Source organism: Molothrus ater, unplaced genomic scaffold (assembly GCF_012460135.2).
Source record: "Molothrus ater isolate BHLD 08-10-18 breed brown headed cowbird unplaced genomic scaffold, BPBGC_Mater_1.1 matUn_MA505, whole genome shotgun sequence".
Classification (NCBI taxonomy): Eukaryota; Metazoa; Chordata; class Aves; order Passeriformes; family Icteridae; genus Molothrus; species Molothrus ater.
Window position 1 is genome coordinate 133505 of NW_023416570.1, and position 20402 is coordinate 153906.

At 48.6% G+C, this 20402-nt stretch overlaps 3 long non-coding RNA genes across 7 annotated transcripts; all 3 read right to left on the reverse strand.

Moving 5' to 3' along the window:
- Nucleotides 1-1252: 1252 nt before the first annotated feature.
- Nucleotides 1253-6146, reverse strand: LOC129047105 (uncharacterized). 2 transcript variants are annotated; one of them, XR_008509067.1, is made up of 6 exons: nt 5625-6146; nt 5038-5102; nt 4357-4420; nt 3639-4098; nt 2749-2870; nt 1253-2325 (listed from the first exon to the last, which is right to left on the reverse strand). It is a non-coding gene; the product is annotated as an uncharacterized LOC129047105 (long non-coding RNA). The 2 variants fall into 2 exon arrangements; XR_008509068.1 differs by having other exon boundaries at nt 3639-3714; nt 5625-6143.
- Nucleotides 6147-9461: 3315 nt separating this feature from the next.
- Nucleotides 9462-13494, reverse strand: LOC129047108 (uncharacterized). Of its 3 annotated transcripts, XR_008509073.1 has the most exons (8): nt 13421-13494; nt 12464-12526; nt 12346-12387; nt 12206-12249; nt 12062-12105; nt 11940-11980; nt 10439-11858; nt 9462-9893 (listed from the first exon to the last, which is right to left on the reverse strand). It is a non-coding gene; the product is annotated as an uncharacterized LOC129047108 (long non-coding RNA). The 3 variants fall into 3 exon arrangements; XR_008509072.1 differs by having other exon boundaries at nt 10459-11858; nt 12464-13488; XR_008509071.1 differs by having other exon boundaries at nt 12464-13488.
- Nucleotides 13495-15738: 2244 nt separating this feature from the next.
- Nucleotides 15739-17503, reverse strand: LOC129047109 (uncharacterized). 2 transcript variants are annotated; one of them, XR_008509075.1, is made up of 5 exons: nt 17310-17503; nt 17194-17235; nt 17046-17101; nt 15865-16968; nt 15739-15786 (listed from the first exon to the last, which is right to left on the reverse strand). It is a non-coding gene; the product is annotated as an uncharacterized LOC129047109 (long non-coding RNA). The 2 variants fall into 2 exon arrangements; XR_008509074.1 differs by lacking the exon at nt 15739-15786 and having other exon boundaries at nt 15818-16968.
- Nucleotides 17504-20402: the final 2899 nt, after the last annotated feature.

The window sequence follows — 20402 nt, forward strand, 5'->3', positions numbered from 1 at the left end:
GTGGCAGCTTTGGGTCCCTCTGGGGGACGGCACACAGCGTGACCCCCGCCCCTCGCCCGCCCCCCACCTGCTCCTGCACCGCAGTGGGGCTCCCTCTCCTGGGCACCTTGGGGTGCCCCCAACGGCATCAGAGCCCCGAGTCTTCACCCCCCCCCCCCCCTTTTCCTGACCCCCAAAGAAGGCTCAGAACGAATCCGACTGCCCTGGACAGCAGCGCAGCGCTTCCCCCAAGCCCTTCCCACACGTGCATGGCCCCAGCAAGGGATTCTGCTGCAACAAGAAAGCGGGGGCAGCCCCCAGAAGGCTTGAGGTTCCTGCCCAGCCTCGCTGTCACGGGCCGGGGGCAGCGAGAGAGGGAGCGGCACAGACGGCGGGGACGGCCCGGCACAGGGCGGGGGCCGCTCTCAGCGCGATGCCGGCAAAGCCGCAGCTCCGGCGCTGTCGGCCGGGCTGCTTGAGCGGCACGGGGGGATCCGCCGAGAGCCTCCGGCCCCGCGCGGGGACTCCTGCAAGGGCCCAGGGGCGCCGGGCTCCGGCCCTCGGGGCTTTATTCTCCGGCAGCCCGAGCCCCGCGGCTGCGGGGCAAAGAAGGAAAGGGGGCACGGGAAGAGAGGAGCGAGAGCAGGGCATGAGAAAGGGCGGCGAGGGAGCTCGGGCTGCGCAGGAAAGCGGGACGGGAAGGGAGTAGCGGGCTAGGGACAGGACAGGAAGGAGCCGGGTTTGTGGGGGGAGAGGGAATGGGGGAAAGGGAGCGAGAGAAGGCGAATACGGGGAGAAGGAAGGAGGGCTAGAGAGAGGGACAGGCGGGGAAGCCCCCCAGAGCCCCGGCTGCACCCCGAGCCCGGCCCGGCGCCTCGCCCTGCCCGGGATGCTGCGCTCGGCGGAGCTCGGCTCGCTCCGGAGACGCTCGGCTCGAGTCGGCTCTTGTCGCCTCAACTCGGCTCTTGGCGCCTGCATTCGCCTCTTCGGCAGAGCTCGCCTCGCTTCGGCCCAACTCCCAGCCGCTCGGTGCCTTCGGCGCGCCTCGGCTCCGCTCGCCCCGGTTCGCTCGAGGCCGTCAGGGTCGGCCGCTCTCGCCTTGCTTCGGCCGAGCTCGTGCGATTCCCCCGAAGGCGGCGGCGTTCGGTTGTGTTTTTAGAAATATCTTTCTCTATCGATTGTATCTTTCTATAGTTAGATTTATATTTCTAGAATACTTCTATTAATCCAAATAAAAACCCCATCTCTAACCAAAAAAATACACGAAAACACCTTCTTTTAAACGGTATCGAAATATTTTTATACTTTGTATAGTTATACTCACATTTATATATATGGTTTCTTTTGATGCAATCTATTAATAATTATCTATAATAGCTATAAAATTCTAGACATGTATTTAAAGTATTATTTATATTATGTATCGTATCTACTGCTGCAACTGATTTTTTCTTCTAGTTTTAAACTTTATCTGTACGTATTTATGATATATTTCTAGACTTAGATTTCTACCTTCATATTCTTTGTATTTATCATTTTTATCATCAAAACCCTGCCTACTGACAAGTAAAAAAAACCGCTTTCTTTAACGATTTAAAAAATATTTTTATATTTATAATTTCCCTCTTTCTATTTATCATTTGCTCTCTAGTACGTGATAACATACCTGCTCCTGCACCGCAGTGGGGCTCCCTCTCCTGGGCACCTCGGGGTGCCCCCAACGGCATCAGAGCCCCGAGTCTTCACCCCCCCTTTTCCTCTAGTTAGAAACTACACTGGAACTTTTTTCTGGAAACAAAGACACGACCTAAATCCTCTCCCCATGTCCTAGACAGATAGATGTTCAGTTCTTAGTTGACTGGGCAGCAGTTTCTTCAATAGAACGAGAAACAATACGGAAACGTTTTAGCTACAAGCAAATAGGCAAATCTGAACAAGGTCCTGGTGGCCAGCCGCTGCAGTTATTTTGAAGCCATTTTTTAAACAATCAAGTACTGATCCCACAAAAAATAAAGCAAAAAGCTGACTACTGGCTAAGAAAGAAGGAAAAATTAACTTTTGACGACAACAACAACATTCCAAGGACACAGGCTTTTTTCCAATCTCATACCTTATTACTACCTCTCTTGGGAATTCTCATCGTGGATCCCAAAAGGAATAAATCCCTCAGCGTGTCCTAAAGCACCAAGGAGCTACCTACAAGTGAAGGTGGCTACTTTCAGTGCAGACACAGCTGATGACACAGCAGTAGCGCAGTTCTATGCTGCCCAGGGATAATACTGTCTCCTCTTCTCCAGCAGCTGACTCTCTCCTGCCATGGTTTCTGTAAATGCATCAGAGCACGACCTTAAACACAAACAGGCAAGAAAACACCATCAGAAGTCTTGCATTGAGCACTACAAGAAGGGTTCCAAGCAGAGACCAACAGAATTTCAAGGAAGCAGTATGCAATTAAACCACCTCAGACTCGTTCAAGTATCCGGCAGGTAGATGGAACCAAAATGGAACCATTCAGAAACGACAAAGAAAACCTCCCCAAGTATTTATACAGGAGTCCTTAACGTCAGAAATGGGATGACAGGTTATGTTCAGATAAGATGAATGTTTATTTGGATGTAGAAATAAACTTCTCTCATGGTCCTTTGCCAAAAAATAGAACCTACAAGTGAACACCTACACCTGCCTAAAAAGACCTAACGAGCCCCTGGCAGCCACCGGCATCAAAGCACAGGGGATGTTTCTAATCCAGGCTAAGGAGAACAATATCACCTTTTGTTCTCTCCAGTTTGTTTCCTCTGCAGTCCTATTTGCTTCTTATGATTTTTACACTCTCTGTATCTTCTCGGGCAGCGCTGAGTCTGACGACCGGGATACGAGAGTCCTTCCCTGCCCTACGGAGAGAACCAGGAAAAAAAGTTAAAAAAAGAACAGGGCAGTTTGAAGTTAATACTTCCGACGAGAAGCAGCACCTGACAAACAGAGTGAACAAAGCGTGACACCTCCCTGGGGACAGAAGACTTACAAACTCTCCGGGATTTACAATCCTAGCAACCAAGCCCTTCAGCACAGCAGCCAAGTGTCCCATTAGGTGGTGCTGCACCAAAGAATGATCCGAGAGGTTCCAAAGAGTGAAACGCACGTTATTTTCCAAAGACGTAAAATCGTGCAAAATAACAAAACTACAATAGATCTAAACTACAGGGCAAGAGTACAAGTGTTAACTTGAGGAGCTGGAACCATCCAGGTGAGCAACTGCTACCTGGATCCTCAACAGAGTTTGAGGAACCCTCCAGGATACAGAAGGGTTTTCCCCAGCAATGTCACAGGCCGAGTTTTGAGAGAAGTACACTTGCCAGATGCTCAGAAACCTCACCCATCCTCCTCCGGGTGTCCTGAGAGAGCTGCGAATGGCTCTCACGTGGTTTGAGCTGGTTCTGTAAGGGCTCAGGGTGAATTTCACCAGATGCAACCAAACTGGGCAACACCCAGTGGGACAGAAGGAACCCAAAGCTTGTTTTACCCAAAGCTTGGGTAAGCAGAGCTCCAGCAAATACTGAGGAAACGGACAGAACAGGGTAACAAATAATAAACATACCTTTTTTTTTTTTTTTTTTTTTTTCAGATGAGCAAAACAATTAAGGAGAAGGTGGAAAACTCACCATGACTGAACATTTCATCACCTGTAAGCTGACCATCCTTAGCATAGAGGACTCCAAATTTAAAATTCACCGATCCCTGGAAAATAAAACCAAATATTATTTGGTAAACAGTCAAACAGAAGACATAACAATTTGGGTCCTCTAATCTTTGCATACATCCTACACATCAGAACATACATTTTATACTATCTCCTACTACACGATAATTTACCTTTAAACTTTGATAGTATAGCATAAAACCATTAACTTAGATGGGTGATCAATTATTATTAAGTTGGTGCTTCAAGTTATTTTTGCTGTCAGGTTCAAAAAAACATTACTTCTTTTTACTGTAACGAGCAATTGATTTAGAAGTCATCAAAAGCCCATCAAAATACAAAGCTGTACTCACCGGACGGGTCTGTGAGCAAGAAGTAGTTAGGCTTGTACTCACCTCTTGCCCTTCAACAACCAATAAATCCTGTGAACAAAAACAGCATCTTCAGCCCACTCCTATTAAAGATTCTACAAGGATGATGGTTTTATTTGTGTTTAGAAGTTTGGATTTGAAATGGCCAGTTCAATGGATAAAGAGACAGTTTAAGTAGTATTAGATTATTATTATTATTATTATTATTAGCTACTGGAAGAAACAAACCAGTAGTATCTATACTTAATTACTTCTATTTCCAGGAAATCATAAAGAAAAAGAACCAAACAAAAAAAAGTCACTTCCTACCTTTTGTATCTCAGGATGAAAAATGTCTCTTGGGCTCTTCTCCAGTTTCTCAAGACTCCTGGCACTGAAATGCAAATGAACGAGTGCTTTAGAGGAGGGCAAGTGCACATTCCAACCCCAAACCACCAACCGATTGCAGTTACAGCGCTTACAAAATGAATCGTTCCCAGAGCCTCTGGGAAATGGAACGGTTGGTGCAACTGCCATTTCTTCCCCAAAATACTAACTTCCAACATTCCTAAACTTAGTTTGCATTTTAAAAACAGAAATTAGGGAGACTCAGGGTGGAGATCAGGTTGAAATTGATTTCCTTCTAAAGCACAGGGCTCTGTTCCATCACCCTTCACTTTGGCTCCACACAGAATCACGGGGAGCATTTTAGGAGGGCCCAAGAACCAATTCTATTTCTCTCTTTTTTCTAGTTCTCTCTCTTCCTAAATCATTCAAGGCAAGTCAAATGAAAAAGGACAAGTTCAGCATCAAATTCACACTTTTTCCCTTTGTCTGCTCAAGAACAGGCTTTTAACCACTTCTTGCTGCCTTCAACGATTAAGACTTGCAAAACAGTTTCGCAAGTTTGATAGGTTTATCATAAAAACCACAGAACGCAAGCTCTGAATTACAGGAAAAGGTACACAGGCAAATATCTCAGCTGATGGTGGCTTATTTGTAAACACATACCTTAACGGAGATTGCACTGAGAATGTTTCAGTGGGACTCTAAGGGAAAAGTATTTTCTGAGTACCCTGTAAACAAGAAAAGCTAGGATATATTACAGGACATACCCACTTGTTCTGCATATTCAAATAGGATTATCAATAAAAACATTTAAGAAGGAAGAAAACCAAGGTAATTTTACTCAGCTATATTTGCGGCCGATTTAGAGAAAAAAAAAAAAAAGTCACGGGTGCTGCAAAGAAAAAAAAAAAAGTGAACCAGAAACGCCTACAGTAGAACTTTAAAACAATTGCTTGGATAAAAGCAGCTCATGGAACATGAAGTAGAAAAAAAGCGAAACCAGTATCAGACCTGCCTATTTTCTTACCATTGCACAAGAAAAATCCGACAAGCGGTATAAAGTCACTGCCTAAAACCGATCCTAGGATGTAACCAAGAACAATTGAGGCATTTGCTAACCTAAACGGAAACCTTTTCCGGACCCTAGTGTCAAATCACACGTTTTGTCTTGCAGCAGCTCGAGGCTGGAGAGCATTTCCCCTGGGGGTCGGGAGGGTAGGGGCACAAGGGGCTGAGTTTGCGGATCGCACCTGTGCCAGCAGAAGGATCCAGCCCGCGCGCTCCTTGCGCTCGCCATTCTCCGGGCCATCGCTGTGTTTTACTGCTCAGCGATGCCGCTCCATCTGTTTGCGTGGAAGAAAGAGCCACGAGCACTGAGGCACTCAGCAGCCGTGTCATTCCAGCCGCTCGTCCGCCCCCGCCCGCAGCAGCGGCAGCAGCCCGAGGGACACGGCTGCAGCTCGGCGGCTCCCGCGCCTCCGCCAGCCGCCGCACAGTGACCGCGGCAGCGCCCGGCGCCGCTCGCCCGGGGCGGCTCCTGCAGCTCCCGGCCCGCGGCAGCAAAGCACCGCCTGGCGCTCCGCCATCGGCGGGCGGCAGCGCGCCCCGCCCGAGCTGAGCCCCCGCCACCGGGACCGCTGAGCGAGGCCGAGGCACCGGGCGGACGCCCCTTCCGCGCCGCTCGGCTCCGTGCGGGCGGCCGGCCGGAGGCTTCGCCCCTCCAGCGTCGCTGCCGCGGCTCCGTCCCGCGCGGGAGAGGCGCCGGGAGCACCCCGCTCCCCCGGCGCGCGGCCGCCTCGGCCCGCCAGCCATTCATATGGCGCGTCGGCCGTTGCGTCAGACGCCGCGCTTTACGGCCGCAGGGCCTGCCGGGAGTTGTAGTCTCGGACTGACAGCCACCGCTCCGTTTGCCGCCACCGGGAGCTGCGGTCCCGCCGGGGGATCAAACGGCTCCTTCGCTCCTGGGCGCGGAAGCACCTTAGGCAGCACCGCCCCTCCCGAATGTCCTTTCTTTTCCACTCCAACTCTTTTTTCTTTTTTTCACCCCCTTTTCCACTTTCGCTCTTTCTTTTTCACTCTCACCCTTTTCCTTTTTCATTTTTTTTCTTCCTTTCTCTTCCTTCTTTTTTTTTTCTTCCTTTCCTTTTTCCTTTTCTTTCTTTCTCTCTTTCTTTCTTTCTTTCTGTCTTTCTCTTTCTGTCTCCCTTTCTCTATTTCTTTCTCTCTCTTTTTCTTTCTTTCTGTCTCTCTCTCTCTTTCTCTCTCTTTCTTTCTGTCTCTCTATTTCTTTCTCTCTTTCTTTCTTTCTCTCGCTCTCTTTCTGTCTCCTTCTTTCTGTCTCTATTTCTTTCTCTCTTTCTTTCTCTCGCTCTCTTTCTGTCTCTCTCTTTCTTTCTGTCTCTCTCTATTTCTTTCTCTCTCTTTCTCTCGCTCTCTTTCTCTCTCTTTCTGTCTGTCTTTCTCTATTTCTTTCTCTCTCTCTTTATTTCTTTCTCTCGCTCTCTTTCTGTCTCTTTCTTTCTGTCTCTATTTCTTTCTCTCTCTTTCTTTCGCTCTCTTTCTCTCTCTTTCTGTCTGTCTTTCTCTATTTCTTTCTCTCTCTCTTTATTTCTTTCTCTCGCTCTCTTTCTGTCTCTTTCTTTCTGTCTCTATTTCTTTCTCTCGCTCTCTTTCTGTCTCTCTCTGTCTGTATTTCTTTCTCTCTTTCTTTCTTTCACTCTCTTTCTGTCTCTATTTCTTTCTCTCTCTCTTTCTTTCTCTCTCTCTCTCTTTCTTTCTTTCTCTCTTTATTTCTTTCTCTCTTTATTTCTTTCTCTCTTTCTTTCCCTGTATTTCTAATCTTGGATTTCCATTCTAGCTTTAGAATAAAAAAGCAGCAGTAGAAACGTTCAGGCTGCCGGGGAGTGCAAAAAACCCCAAAACGGTAATGATTTTAGGAAAACTATTTCCTCCATGGAAGCCTGAAATTTTCTACAGCTGCAGGTGACATAGAGCTTTTATTTCTTCTTCTAGATAGTTTGTACTTAATACTCTATTTCTACAGCGCCCCCTGCCGTCTGCATGGGCGCACTGCAGGCACAGCGCCCCCTGCCGCCTGCTTTGGCGCACTGCAGGCACAGCGCCCCCTGCCGTCTGCGCCACCGCACTGCAGGCAGAGTGCCGCCTAATGACGTCAGCCCGTCGACACGGCGCCCCGCCCCGGCCACGCCCACTCGGGAGGCCGTCGCGATCTTGTGCGGCATTCCGTGACGGCCACGGCGCTGCCAGCCTATATGGCACAATTTTACGGCAGTCGCGCTTTACGGCACCTTTTACGACAGTCGCGCTTTACGGCAATTTTTTGCGACAGTCGCGCTTTACGACACCTTTTACGACAGTCGCGCTTTACGGCACCTTTTACGACAGTCGCGCTTTACGGCCCCCTTTGCGACAGTCGTGCTTTACGGCACCTTTTACGTCATTCGTGCTTTACGGCGCCTTTTACGACAGTCGCGCTTTACGGCAGTTTTGCGACGGTCGCGCTTTACGGCACCTTTTGCGACAGTCGCGCTTTACGTCACCTTTTACGACAGTCGCCCTTTACGGTAGTTTTACGACAGTCGCGCTTTACGGCACTACCCTTTATGGAACTTTTATGGTACTTTACAGCACTTTACGGTTTTTATTTTGTTTTTAATTTATTTAAAATTTATTTTAATTTTTTAATTTTATTTTTTACTTAATGTTTATTTTAAATTTTTCTATTTTTAAAGCTTTTTATTTTATTTTAAAAATTTTATTTACTTATTATTTTTAATTTTTCTATTTTTAAAGCATTTATTTTTTATTTTTATTTTTTATTTAAATTTTATTTTTCTTTTTTCTATTTTTAAAGCTTTAATTTTATTTTTAATTTTATTTTTTATTTTTCTATTTTTAAAGCTTTCTGTATTTTTCTAATTTTATTTTTTATTTTTAATTTTTCTATTTTTAAAGGTTTTTAGTTTTTTTTATTTAGTGCTGCCCAGACCAACTCAAGCTGGTGATTGTGGTGGTGTTTGAGGGTCTTGCATTACGGCACTACCTTTTATGGAACAATTACAGCACTTTACAGCACTTTACAGTTTTTATTTTGTTTTTCATTTATTTTAAATTAATTTTGGTTTTTTTTAATTTTATTTTTTTTTATTTTTAATTTTTTTATTTTTAAAGCATTTTATTACATTTTATTTGGTGCTGCCCAAACCTGCTGTAGTGCATTTTTATACTTTGTAATACTTTGAAGTAATTTTGTTTTGTATCCCCATATTTTTCCCAAATGGTTTAACCCAAACTGTACCCCCCTCCTTCTACCTGTGTTATCCCTCTCCCGGGATGAGATCATCCCCAAACCCCCACCCTGCCTCTCTGTCAATCACTCAGCCTCCCATCCCTCCATGCAGAAGTTTCGGTCCAAGTCCTCGAGTGATTAGCCAGAGGCCAGGGGTCAGCCCCCCAGGCCTTGCCCCATACGCTGTCCTATATGTCTGGATCCCCCAGCATCCATCCCTTAGGGTCACTTAATGGTTGGTAAGATGTTATCTACTTTTGGTTTCCACCTCCCTTTAAAGGTGACCTTGACACATCTCCCGGGGCTCACGGCAGGAGGCCCCTGAGGTGCAGGAGCTCCTTTGGGATTCCTAATAAAACCTTGGATTAACCCCTGCTAAGAGTCGGCCCTTTATCATCTACCGCTGTCTCTGGTGTCTCTTGTGCTGCACAGGGGCCCAGCCCAGGTGCCCTCAGCACCCTCAGGGCAAAGAGAGTGTCTCCCCCCAGCCCAGGTGCCCTCAGCACCCTCAGGGTAAAGAGAGTGTCTCCCCCCAGCCCAGGTGCCCTCAACACCCTCGGGGCACAGAGAGTGTCTCCCCCAGCCCAGGTGCCCTCAACACCCTCGGGGCACAGAGGGTGTCTCCCTGCTCTCGGCCGTGTCGGGGCTGCCCCCCCGGTGTCTGCCGACTTGGGACCAGCCGAGGGTTACTGAGAGGCTTGCACAAACCCTCTCGGCCGCTGATTGTGGTGATGAGGGTCCCCAAGACGAGGGAAGAGACGAGAATCTTGACTCCCCCTTTCAGAAGGCTGAAATATTATTTTATGATCTCTATTATATTAAAAGAAAATGAGATAGTAGAACTATACTAAAAGAGCAAGGAGACATCAGAGAGCTGGAAAGGAATGAATAATAAAAACCTGGGACTGATCACAGCCCCGACACCGCTGGACCATGATTGGTCATCAAGTAGAAACAATGCACAGGAGACTAATCTAAGATGCCCCTGTTGCTAAACCATCTCCAGGCCACACTCCACAGCCAGCAGATTGTTACTGGTTCCATTTCTGTTCTGAGGCTTCTCAGGAGAAAAATCCCAGCAAAAGGATTTTCATCAAACACGTCAGTGCCAGGTGATGGCACAGGCAGCATCGGCCGGCCGAGGTCACTGTGTCATCCCTGCCAGCCCAGGTGTCACAGCAAGGAGGAGAGAGCTCACCCTGTGCTCACCCTGCAATACAACACAACACACATATTAACACAAGATGATAACCTTTTTCTATTTTCATTACATGTGGATTTATTGTTATAGGAAACCCAGACCAACAAAAGCACACAAAAAACAACACTCATCTACCATTAACACCCCCTTCAAATGACACACAAAGTCACCATCCCTCTCATCACAACTGCTAAATTACACCCCAGCAATCATTGGTCCTTGGGAACGTGGTTCCCGGGAGCCTCAAAAAAATCCTCCTGCTTGACAAAAAAACCCCGGTCCCTGGACGGTCCGCACCCAAACTTTGGTGATGAACGTCGCCTCACAGACTGACCGGGACCGAGGAAAAAAAAAAAAACCAGCCGGGGCGGGGGGGGAACCCAGCTGGGGATTTTTTATTCTAAATTTAAAAATGAGTTGAAAAACTTGAAAAGCAAAAGTCACACACACAAGGTTAAATCCAGTCAGCATGCGCTGACACATGCAGAGACGAGCAGACGCAGACAGACACAGACACGTGCTCTCACACACGCTCACACACTCTTCCCACTTACACGCTCGCTGCGGCCCTTACTCGAGACGCTGAAGAACGTGCTGCGACACATCATCTGGCTGCGCTCCTTGACGTCAAATGGTAGCTTCTGGGGAAATCGGCAGCCTCAGGGACCTGTGAGACGACAGGAAGCGGTCAACGAGTGGCTATCTGACAGCTAGGACTTGTCTCCACTCTGGACCAATAAGTTTTCTACCCAAAATCCCATAAAAGACAGATGAACAGTAAAGTTTTTATAACTCTTCTACCTAACTGTGACTATGTGCCCTGGCAGGGCAGCTCCAACCATAAGTGGTACAATATAAGTACACACAACAATGTAAGTCGATGCATACAGTGCAAGTGTACATAGAGTGTAGTGACAGCTTATACATACAGTATAAGCCAGCACAGGTACACACAATATAAAAGCCAGGACTTGAGATAACTCGCTGGAAGATGAATTCTTGAGTCCTATACCCTTGAGAAGATGGAACCTATAGAAGTACTGCAGTCACATGAGGAGGGTGTAAGACACTCCCTCTAGCAGTCCAAGAGAATGGCATGGAAAAAAGGCACTACCAAAGCTGGTAGTGAGAAGGAAGATGGATGAGAACATCTTGTCCGTTTGAGACATTCCTGTCTCAAAGAGTAAAAATGTAAAGATGCCAGAATAAGGGATATCCAGAAAGGAACGTGAGTAGAATACGGCCTATATGGCACAGAATAGTGCCGATAAAGCATCGAGACGTAACAAAGGCCTATGACATGGAAGACAACGGACACAGACACGGACAACATAACATAGACATGGGTGACATAACACAGAGACAAGTGGCAACTGCCTGGCACTGTCCCCGTAGGGACCCGAGATTCCTAGTGCAAGATGAGCCAGAGGCTGATGATGCCAAAGGAAAGGAAGCCCTATGACGAGAGCACGTGATGATGAAACGGAACTCGTTAAAACAAGTTAGTGCCAAAGCAGTTAAGAGGATGCTCGAGAGGCTCGGCGAGCCTAGAGAAGGAAGCCGACTGCCGGGTGACCGTGGTGATAGCTCCGGCCCTGAAGGCGGGCTCCTCGGGGGAAAGATCCGTGACGACATCGAGTCGAGGAAGGCGGACGACAAAAAGTACGCGAAAATGTGGAGATGGGTCGGAACTGCCCTGCCCGGCAAAGGCTCTGGCGAGGCTGAGGGGAAACCCTCTCCCTTTACTTCCAGAGAGCCTGTCCCATTACAGACCTCTCCACCAAGCTGACATCAAATTGCCCTCTGCAATAGTAAAGGTTTTTCCCCTTCTCCCAACCACTGGCCCCGACACTTAGCTTTTGGAAAAGGAGCAGACAAAATCCATCCTCGGTCGGACGTGGATGATGAAACGTGCTCCGTGTGTGCCTCGGTGCTGTCCTTCCCAACCTTTGGCTACGAGCCTCCTCAGGGTACCTAAAACAAAACAGAAAACCTGACTATTGCCCTCAAAAACAGTAATCCCCGGGACTCCCCCGCACCGCTGCCACGGCTCACCTCAAATCTTGATTTGACTCCAGAGGGTGCCCAGAAGATACCTGCAAAGAGAAAAGGGACACGCTTAGCATGCTGCTGTGTAACGCTCACCTAGGAGTCAGCCTGCCTAAACCCCGACTCACCTGCCCTCCTCCGTTCCTTGGCATGCCTAGGGCAGTGACAGCACCTGCAAAGAAACAAAGCAGAAAAGCATGCTGAGACACTGTGAAAACACAACCTCCCAAATCTGACAAGGATGCCACAACAATACCTTAAGCTGCACACACCTGGAATGGGCATGCTCGGCCAGGATAGATGGCAAGCGGACCACCTAAAATAGAAAAAAAAAAGTGGAGATGCTTAGAGCTGCACCAGAAACTGAGACATCAGCAAAAACAACTGCTTCTGTACACTACTCAATGCTCACCTCGCTCACTCGGCCTTGACTGCTGCTCTCTGCTTTGACTTCCTAAAAAGTGAGACAAAGAAGACTGCTCTAACAGCCATCATTTATGCTCCCTCTGCAGAGACAAACAGTGACTGACCTGCTCGGGGGAATCCCCTCACCCGAGATGGGGGGCTCTGCCCTGGATTTTATCCTTCTGCACCTGAAAGAAAGGACAAAAATCAAAGAGCTGCAGAATAACTTAAGAGCTCCAGACATCTTGTGCCCATCTACAAATCCCACCTAGAGTCCAACTACACCCCACATTACAAACATCGAGTCCCCGGGACTTCGCCTATTACACCAGGCTATGCAGCAGGGCAGAGCAGCTCCAGCACAAATGTGTGTGCAGATACCTGTGACACAGGACAGGACAAACAACGGGGACACAACAGGAACAGAAATCTCTGGGTAAGGAAAATGACAGCGAGCACCGAGAGGACGCAAAATTAGAAGACCAAGGTGAAACTGATGGCGGGCTGATGAAGTTCAGAGAACCCTGGAGGAACAAGATGCTAACTGAATGATTTATTCCAAGAACTGCAAAGATGGATGCCCGAGAATCCTACGGCCAGAAGCCTCTACCTGTCCCCACATTCTTACAAGTCCTAATCTGCCATAATGGATCCTGGCAGGGCATAGCTGTCCGTACAGCTCAGAACAAGACCTGAAAAGACATCTGACCGGATGCTTCGAAAAAGAGTTGCTATTCTGATACCTGTCTGAGCTACCAAGTTAAAAGTTCCATGGCATCGGTGCCAGGGCAAGGAACGCTGAGAGTACAGATGCTAAGACTGGTGCCAAGGTTTCTGACAGGCCCCTCAAAGGGCTATGATAAAAGACATGAGATATCCAACAACACATAATACACAAAAGACAAGTGACACGATACACACCAGGACTGCTCTGCCCTGCGCACCTCAGCACTGGGATCAAAAGTCAGGCTTTGCTTTTATGGGGCCTAAGGGGCCGCTTCAGGGACACTCCTCACCTCCAAACCTACTCACCTCCAAAGCGGACTCAAACCCCCCGCTCCCAGTAATTCCCAAACCAGCACCCTGCTTTCATCCCCCCTGGGGGTCGTGGCCCTCTACTTCTCTCTCAGACATCCGGGGATGCCGGTCTCAGGTGTGAAGAAAGGAAACCTCGTCAGCTGGGAAGCTCCTGCTGGCACCGGGCTGGTGTCTCTTAGACAGCTGTATTAAAGAAAACCAAACATCAGTGCCCAATCTCGGCAGCCCATCGGCCAAAACCCCACAAGTCTGCTACTCACCCTTCTCCTAAGAACGCTCAGCTGCTCGGGCCGCACGCTTCGGGCACGCTCGGAGACCGAGGCCGTCGTCACAGGGGGTGTCTGGGTTAAGAGGAGATGAGGTGATTTGGCATGGCTGAAACCTGAGGGGACCATCACTCCTCCTCCCTACTTCCCCGACTCACCCCAACTCCTTGGCAGGTGCCCAAGGCCACCTGGATGGCACCTTTAAATAGAAAAGTTCTGGGCTTCATCACCAGGTCCTGTAACGCATCCACAGGGCTCACACGTGCAGGGAACCCGGTGCATCGGCCGGCTGGTGACGGGGGCTCGGCAGGCTCCGAGTGGATTGCCTAAACCCCAAAAAAAGAGAATGGAAACTTAGAGCTGCACCAGACACTGAGAGTTGAGCAATAACAACTACTTCTCTCCACTGCTCACCTTGACTGCTGGTACCCAGATTTACTTCCTAAAAAGAAAGACAAAGAACAGAGCTGTAACAGAGTCACCACAAACACTTCTGCTGCAGAGATAAACGGTGCCTCACCTGGTTGGGGGAAACCACTGACCCAGGATGGGGCCCTCTGGCACACATTTAATCCATCTGAATCTGAAAAAAAAGTTAGGACAAGTTATCCTGCAACAGTCTGGCTCTTAAGAGCTCCAGATATCCTGTGTCCATCTACAAATCCCACCTAGAGTCCAACTACACCCCACATTACAAAGTCCAGGTCCCCGGGACTTCTCCTATTGCACCAGGCTATGCGGCAGGGCAGAGCAGCTCCCGGCACAAATGTGTGTGCGCACACCCGTGACACAGGACAGACAGGACATGACAAACAACGGGGACACGACACGGACAGAAATCTCCTGGCAAGGAAAATGGCTGCGAGGACTGAGAGAATGCAAAAGGAGATGACTGAGGTGAGACCGAGGGTGAGCTGATGAGGCTCAGAGAAACCTGGAGGAAGAAGATGCTAACTGAATGATTTATTCCAAGAACTGCAAAGATGGATGCCCGAGAATCCTACGGCCAGAAGCCTCTACCTGCCCTCACGTTCTTTCAAGTCCAAGTCCGCCATAATGGATCCTGGCGGGGCATAGCTGTCCATACAGCTCAGAACAAGACCTGAAAAGACATCCGACCGGATGCTTCTAAAGAGACAAGAGAGTCTGATGCCTGTCTGAGATCCCGAGTCAAAAGTTCTATGGCCTGGGTGCCAGGCCGAGGAATGCAGAGAGCACAGATGCTAACAATGATGCCAGGGTTTCTGACAGGCCCCTCAAAGGGCTCAGGGAAAAGACATGACATATGCAAACAACACATAATACACAAAAGACAAGTGACACGATACACGCCGGGACTGCTCTGCCCTGCGCACCTCAGCACTGTGATCCAAAGTCAGGCTTTGCTTTTATGGGGCCTAAGGGGCCGCTTCAGGGACACCGCCACCTCCGAAGGGGAAACAAAAACCCCGCCCAGTAATTCCCAAACCAGCACCCTGCTTTCATCCCCTCTGTGGGTTGTGGCCCTCTACTTATCTCTCGCACATCTGGGGATGCCGGTCTCAGGTGCAAAGAAAGGAAACCTCGTCGGCCAGGAAGGTCCTGCTGGCACCGGGCTGGTGTCTCTTAGACAGCTGTATTAAAGAAAACCAAACATCAGTGCCCAATCTCGGCAGCCCATCGGCCAAAACCCCACAAGTCTGCTACTCACCCTTCTCCGAAGAACGCTCAGCTGCTCGGGCCGCACGCTTCGGGCACGCTCGGAGACCGAGGCCGTCGTCACAGGGGGTGCCTGGGTTAAGAGGAGATGAGGTGATTTGGCATGGCTGAAACCTGAGGGGACCCTCGCTCCTCCTCCCTACTTCCCCGACTCACCACAACTCCTTGGCAGGTGCCCAAGGCCACCTGGATGGCACCTTGAAATAGAAAAGTTCTGGGCTTCATCACCAGGTCCTGTAACGCATCCACAGGGCTCACACGTGCAGGGAACCCGGTGCATCGGCCGGCTGGTGACGGGGGCTCGGCAGGCTCCGAGTGGATTGCCTAAACCACACAAAAGAGAATGGAGACTTAGACTTGCCCCAGGAATTGAGACCTCAGCAACAAGAAATGCTCCTGATCACCTTGCTCTCCTGAACTTGACTGCTGAGATCCAGCTTTACTTCCTAAAAATAAAGAAAAAGAACAGAGCTGTAACAGGGTCCCCCTCGACACTTCCCCTGCAGAGACAAATGGTGACTGACCTGCTTGTGGGAACCCACTCACCCAGGATGGGGGCTCTGCCATGGGTGCAATGCATCTGCACCTGAAAGAAAGTCAGAACATATGTCAAACACCTGCAGGATAACTCAAAAGCTGCAAACACCTTAGGTCAATCTAGGAATGGCATCTAGATTCCAAGTACACCCCACATTACAAATTTCAACCCCCCAGGGCTTGTCCTATTGCGCCAGGCTATGTGGCAGGGCAGAGCAGCTCCAGCACAAATGTGTGCAGACACCCGTGACACGGGACAGACAAGACGTGACAGACGACGGGGACACGACACGGACAGAAATCTCCTGGCAAGGAAAATGGCTGCGAGGACTGAGAGAATGCAAAAGGAGATGACTGAGGTGAGACCGAGGGTGAGCTGATGAGGCTCAGAGAAACCTGGAGGAAGAAGATGCTAACCGAATGATTTATTCCAAGAACTGCAAAGATGGATGCCCGAGAATCCTACGGCCAGAAGCCTCTACCTGCCCTCACGTTCTTTCGAGTCCTAGTCCGCCATAATAGATCCTGGTGGGGCAGAGCTGTCAACACAGCTCAGAACAAGACCTGAAAAGACATCCGACCAGATGCTTCTAAAGAGACAAGAGAGTCTGATGCCTGTCTGAGATCCCGAGTCAAAAGTTCTATGGCCTGGGTGCCAGGCCGAGGAATGCAGAGATCAGATACTAACAATGATGCCAGGGTTTCTGACAGGCCCCTCCAAGGCCTAAGATAAAAGACATGACATATCCAAACACACATAATACACAAAAGACAAGTGACACGATACACACCGGGACTGCTCTGCCCTGCGCACCTCAGCACTGTGATCAAAAGTCAGGCTTTCCTTTTATGGGGCCTAAGGGTGTCCGCTTCATGGACACCCCCATCTCCAAAGGAGACTCAAAAACCCCTCCCGGTGGGTCCCTACCCTGCACCCCGCTTTCATCCCCTCTGTGGGTTGTACGCCTCTACTTATCTCTCAGACATCTGGGGATGCAGGTCCGTGTCAGGTGCAAAAGAAGGCAGCCTCAACATCTGGGAAGTTCCTGCTGGCACTGTTGTTCAACAACTCCCTGTTGTTTCTTAGTCAGCTACATGAAAGAAATGCAAATATCAATGCATGATCGCTGCAGCACACTGGCCAAAACCCAACAATTCTGCCACTCACCGTTCTCCTAAGCATGCCCGGCTCCTGGGGCCGCACCCTTCGGCCGCGCTCCGAGGCTGATGAAAACACAGGAACGGATGCTTAGAGTTGCACCGGAAAGTGAGACTGGAGCAATAACAACTGCTTCTGTACGCTACTCAATGCTCACCTTGCCCACCTCACCTTGACTGCTGATATCCAGCTTTACCTCCTAAAAAGAAAAAGAACAGAGCTGCAACAGAGTCACACTTTACACTCCCCCTGCAGAGACAAACGGTGACTGACCTGCTCGGGGGAACCTCCTCACCCGGGATGGGTGGATGGATTTTGCCCTGGATTTTATCCTTCTGCGTCTGAAAGAAAGTGAGGACAAAAGTCAAAGGCCTGCAGGATAACTTCACAGCTCCAAACATCTTCTGTCTATCTAGGAATATCATCTAGACTCTGCAAACACCCCACAAACTGCGAGTCCCTGGGACTTGTCCTCTTGCGGCAGGCTATGCGGCAGGGCAGAGCAGCTCCGGCACAAATATGTGCAGACACCCGTGACACAGAACGTGACAAACAGGGGGACGATAAACACAACACATCATGCTTGTGGTGAGGGTCTCGAGGGGAAAAGGCAAAAGGGACCCCAAAGACACACTAGGTAACACGGTACGCCGGACAACACGACAGGGACCGGAACTGTTCTGCGCTGCCCGCCTGAAAGCTGCCATCAAAATCAGAGCCTCTCCCTTCAGCTGTCCTAAGAGGCCCCTTGGAGGAGATTGCTTTTCCCTCTGCTATTTTTTAAATCTGTCCCAGGAACTCCCAACCCGCTACTCTCCCATTGTCCCATCTCCAGGCCGTGGCCCCGACTTATCTTTTGGATGATCGGTGACGAGGATCCACATTGCACCTGAAATGAGTCTGCCTCGGAGGGCCCCGTGATCGCCTGTTAGCCTCTCGGTCAGCTACAATAAAGAAAAACAAAACCAATGTATGAGTACAGAGTTATGTGGGCCAAATCCCAGCAAGTCAGCTACTTGCCCTCTCCTGAGTGTGCCTGAGTACTTCAGGCTCCAGCTTCATCCTGATTCCAAGGCTGTGGCCGTTATTATGAGTGGCACCTGGGTTAGAGAAAGGCAAAGTTAAATGGCATTCCTGTGAGTGCAGTGGGTGACCTTGTGTGCTGTAAGACGTGTGAATGCCTCTGCTCGGCTTCTAAAAGGCCTGGGGTGGGGGGCTCAAATAAACACCCTTTCTCACCCTGCTGCCTTCAAAATCACCCCCCCAACAATAACTCCTAACCGGATACCTGCTCAGCCTCCCTCTCCTAGTCACAATCCTCAACTCACCTGAAGCCTCAGTCTCAAACATCATCTTAGACACTGGGCAGATGCCTCTTGGGACACGATGAATCTGCTGAAAAAAGTATTGTAGCTGACACAACCTGCAGCCTCTGGAAGCTGCACTCCTCCTCCTAAAAAAAAAAACAGAACAAAATCAGAAATTACAAATGCACTTTACCACCCCTAAACACAAAACCCAAAATTGTGAACTTAAATACTTGCTGTATTCCAGGCTGTTTTCTTCACAGTATCTTCAAAGCCTCTGGTGCTTTAGATGCCCAGAAACACCTGCTGAAAACAAGCTGAGGTAAGCTGAAAGAGCCTCTTACCTGAAATGAGAGGAGAGCTCTTATCCCAGCACATCCCAGAGGGGGAATGAAGGCCCTGGGCCAAGGCTGGGGTTAATATACCCCTGATGGTGCCCGCCTCTCGTTCCCATGGCACCCAGGAAAAGGGAGGGGGCGAGTCCCACGGGGTATAACAACCCTCAGAGCGACTGCAGGTGTTTGGCGTTTCTAATTTGATTTCAAGGGGAGTAGAGGGCTTGTTATAGAAGAAAACTCTCCAGAAAAATATCAGTGCTTTTTTTTTTGCAACATCTATTTGGAGCAAAAGGGTACAAAACTGGTAAGAAATAAAAGTTTCTGTTTAGACAGCATAACTAGATAAATTGGGTGATTTGCTGTTAACTTTCCTAATCATTCCTTAGTGGCTACTAAGTAGTATTTCACGTGTGACTAAGCTGGGTGGAGAAAATTGTCTAAGTCTCCTTGGGACCTCTAATTAGGCCTAACTACTTTATAAGTAAAAATAAGAAAAATAAAAGCTTCCCAGGCAGTGTAAGGGTTAAGTGCGTGCCCGGCTTACCCTGCTCTGAGATACTTGGTCCTATGGCACAGAAAGAAGAGCCCTGAAATGTAGTTTTAAACCCTTAAAATGCTGAAAAAAGCAGAGCTTCCTTCCAGTGAACCCCTTAAACAGAGGAAATGGGGCAGCTACCTCTACTGAAACTAATACAATGGCAAATAAATAGCTTCTGCCCTTTAATTTATTCTCCTTAAGTACTGGGAAAAGAGGGGTTTTCCTCTCCAGTGGAATCCAGAGGTTTTCCTCTCTCTTTAAATCTCTCCAGTGATGAAAAAAGAGGGATTTTTCCCTCAGTTCAAACTCTTAAGATGGAGGGTATAGCTGGGCTTCTCCCTCAATTTAGGCCTCAGGACAACAAAAAGGGGCTGGCTACCCTTAATTCAAACCCATAAGAAACATTATCAAGGTTTTCCCCTTCTACTTAAACAGGAAAATAATCAAAAATGAGGACTCCCTGTCAATTAATACCCCGAACAGCACAGAAAAGGCAGGGATTCTTTCAACTGAGACCACTAAAATTGCAGGGGAAGCAGAGTCCCTCCCAGTTTGAACACAAAAAATAAAGGAAAAGGAAGCTTTATCCCTTTTTTCTAAACCCTTTTTCTCCTAATAACCCCTCTCCTTTCTGGGAGTGCTGTGGAGGGCCTGGGGGCTCTGGGAGGGACTGGCACAGTAAAAGGGGAAAGTTGAAAGCCCTCTCCTGGAACCCCACATGCTGCCTGGCCTGCTCAGATGCTGCCCCTTGGCAAAAGGGCTCTTCCCTTGGCATGGGGTGCCTTGGGTGGCTGGGGCGCCCGGGTAAAACAGTCATTAAAACACCCTAAAAATTATTGAAAAAGCCCTAAAGGTATCCTAAACATTTCCAGAGAATTCCTAAAAAACTCCTGAAAAAAAACCCCTAAAATATCCCTAAAAATCCCTGAAAAATCACCTGAAAGACCCTAAAAAACAGTTTAACCCCTACCTGTAACACTGTGGCCTCCAAACACCATCTCTACCTATTAATCTGGGTAACTGCAAGACCCTCAAACACCACCCCAATCACCAGCTTGAGTTGGTCTGGGCAGCACCAAATAAAATAAAAAAAAAAGCTTTAAAAATAGAAAAATTAAAAATAAAAATTAAATAAAAAATAAAATAAAAAATAAAATAAATGCTTTAAAACTGGGAAAATAAA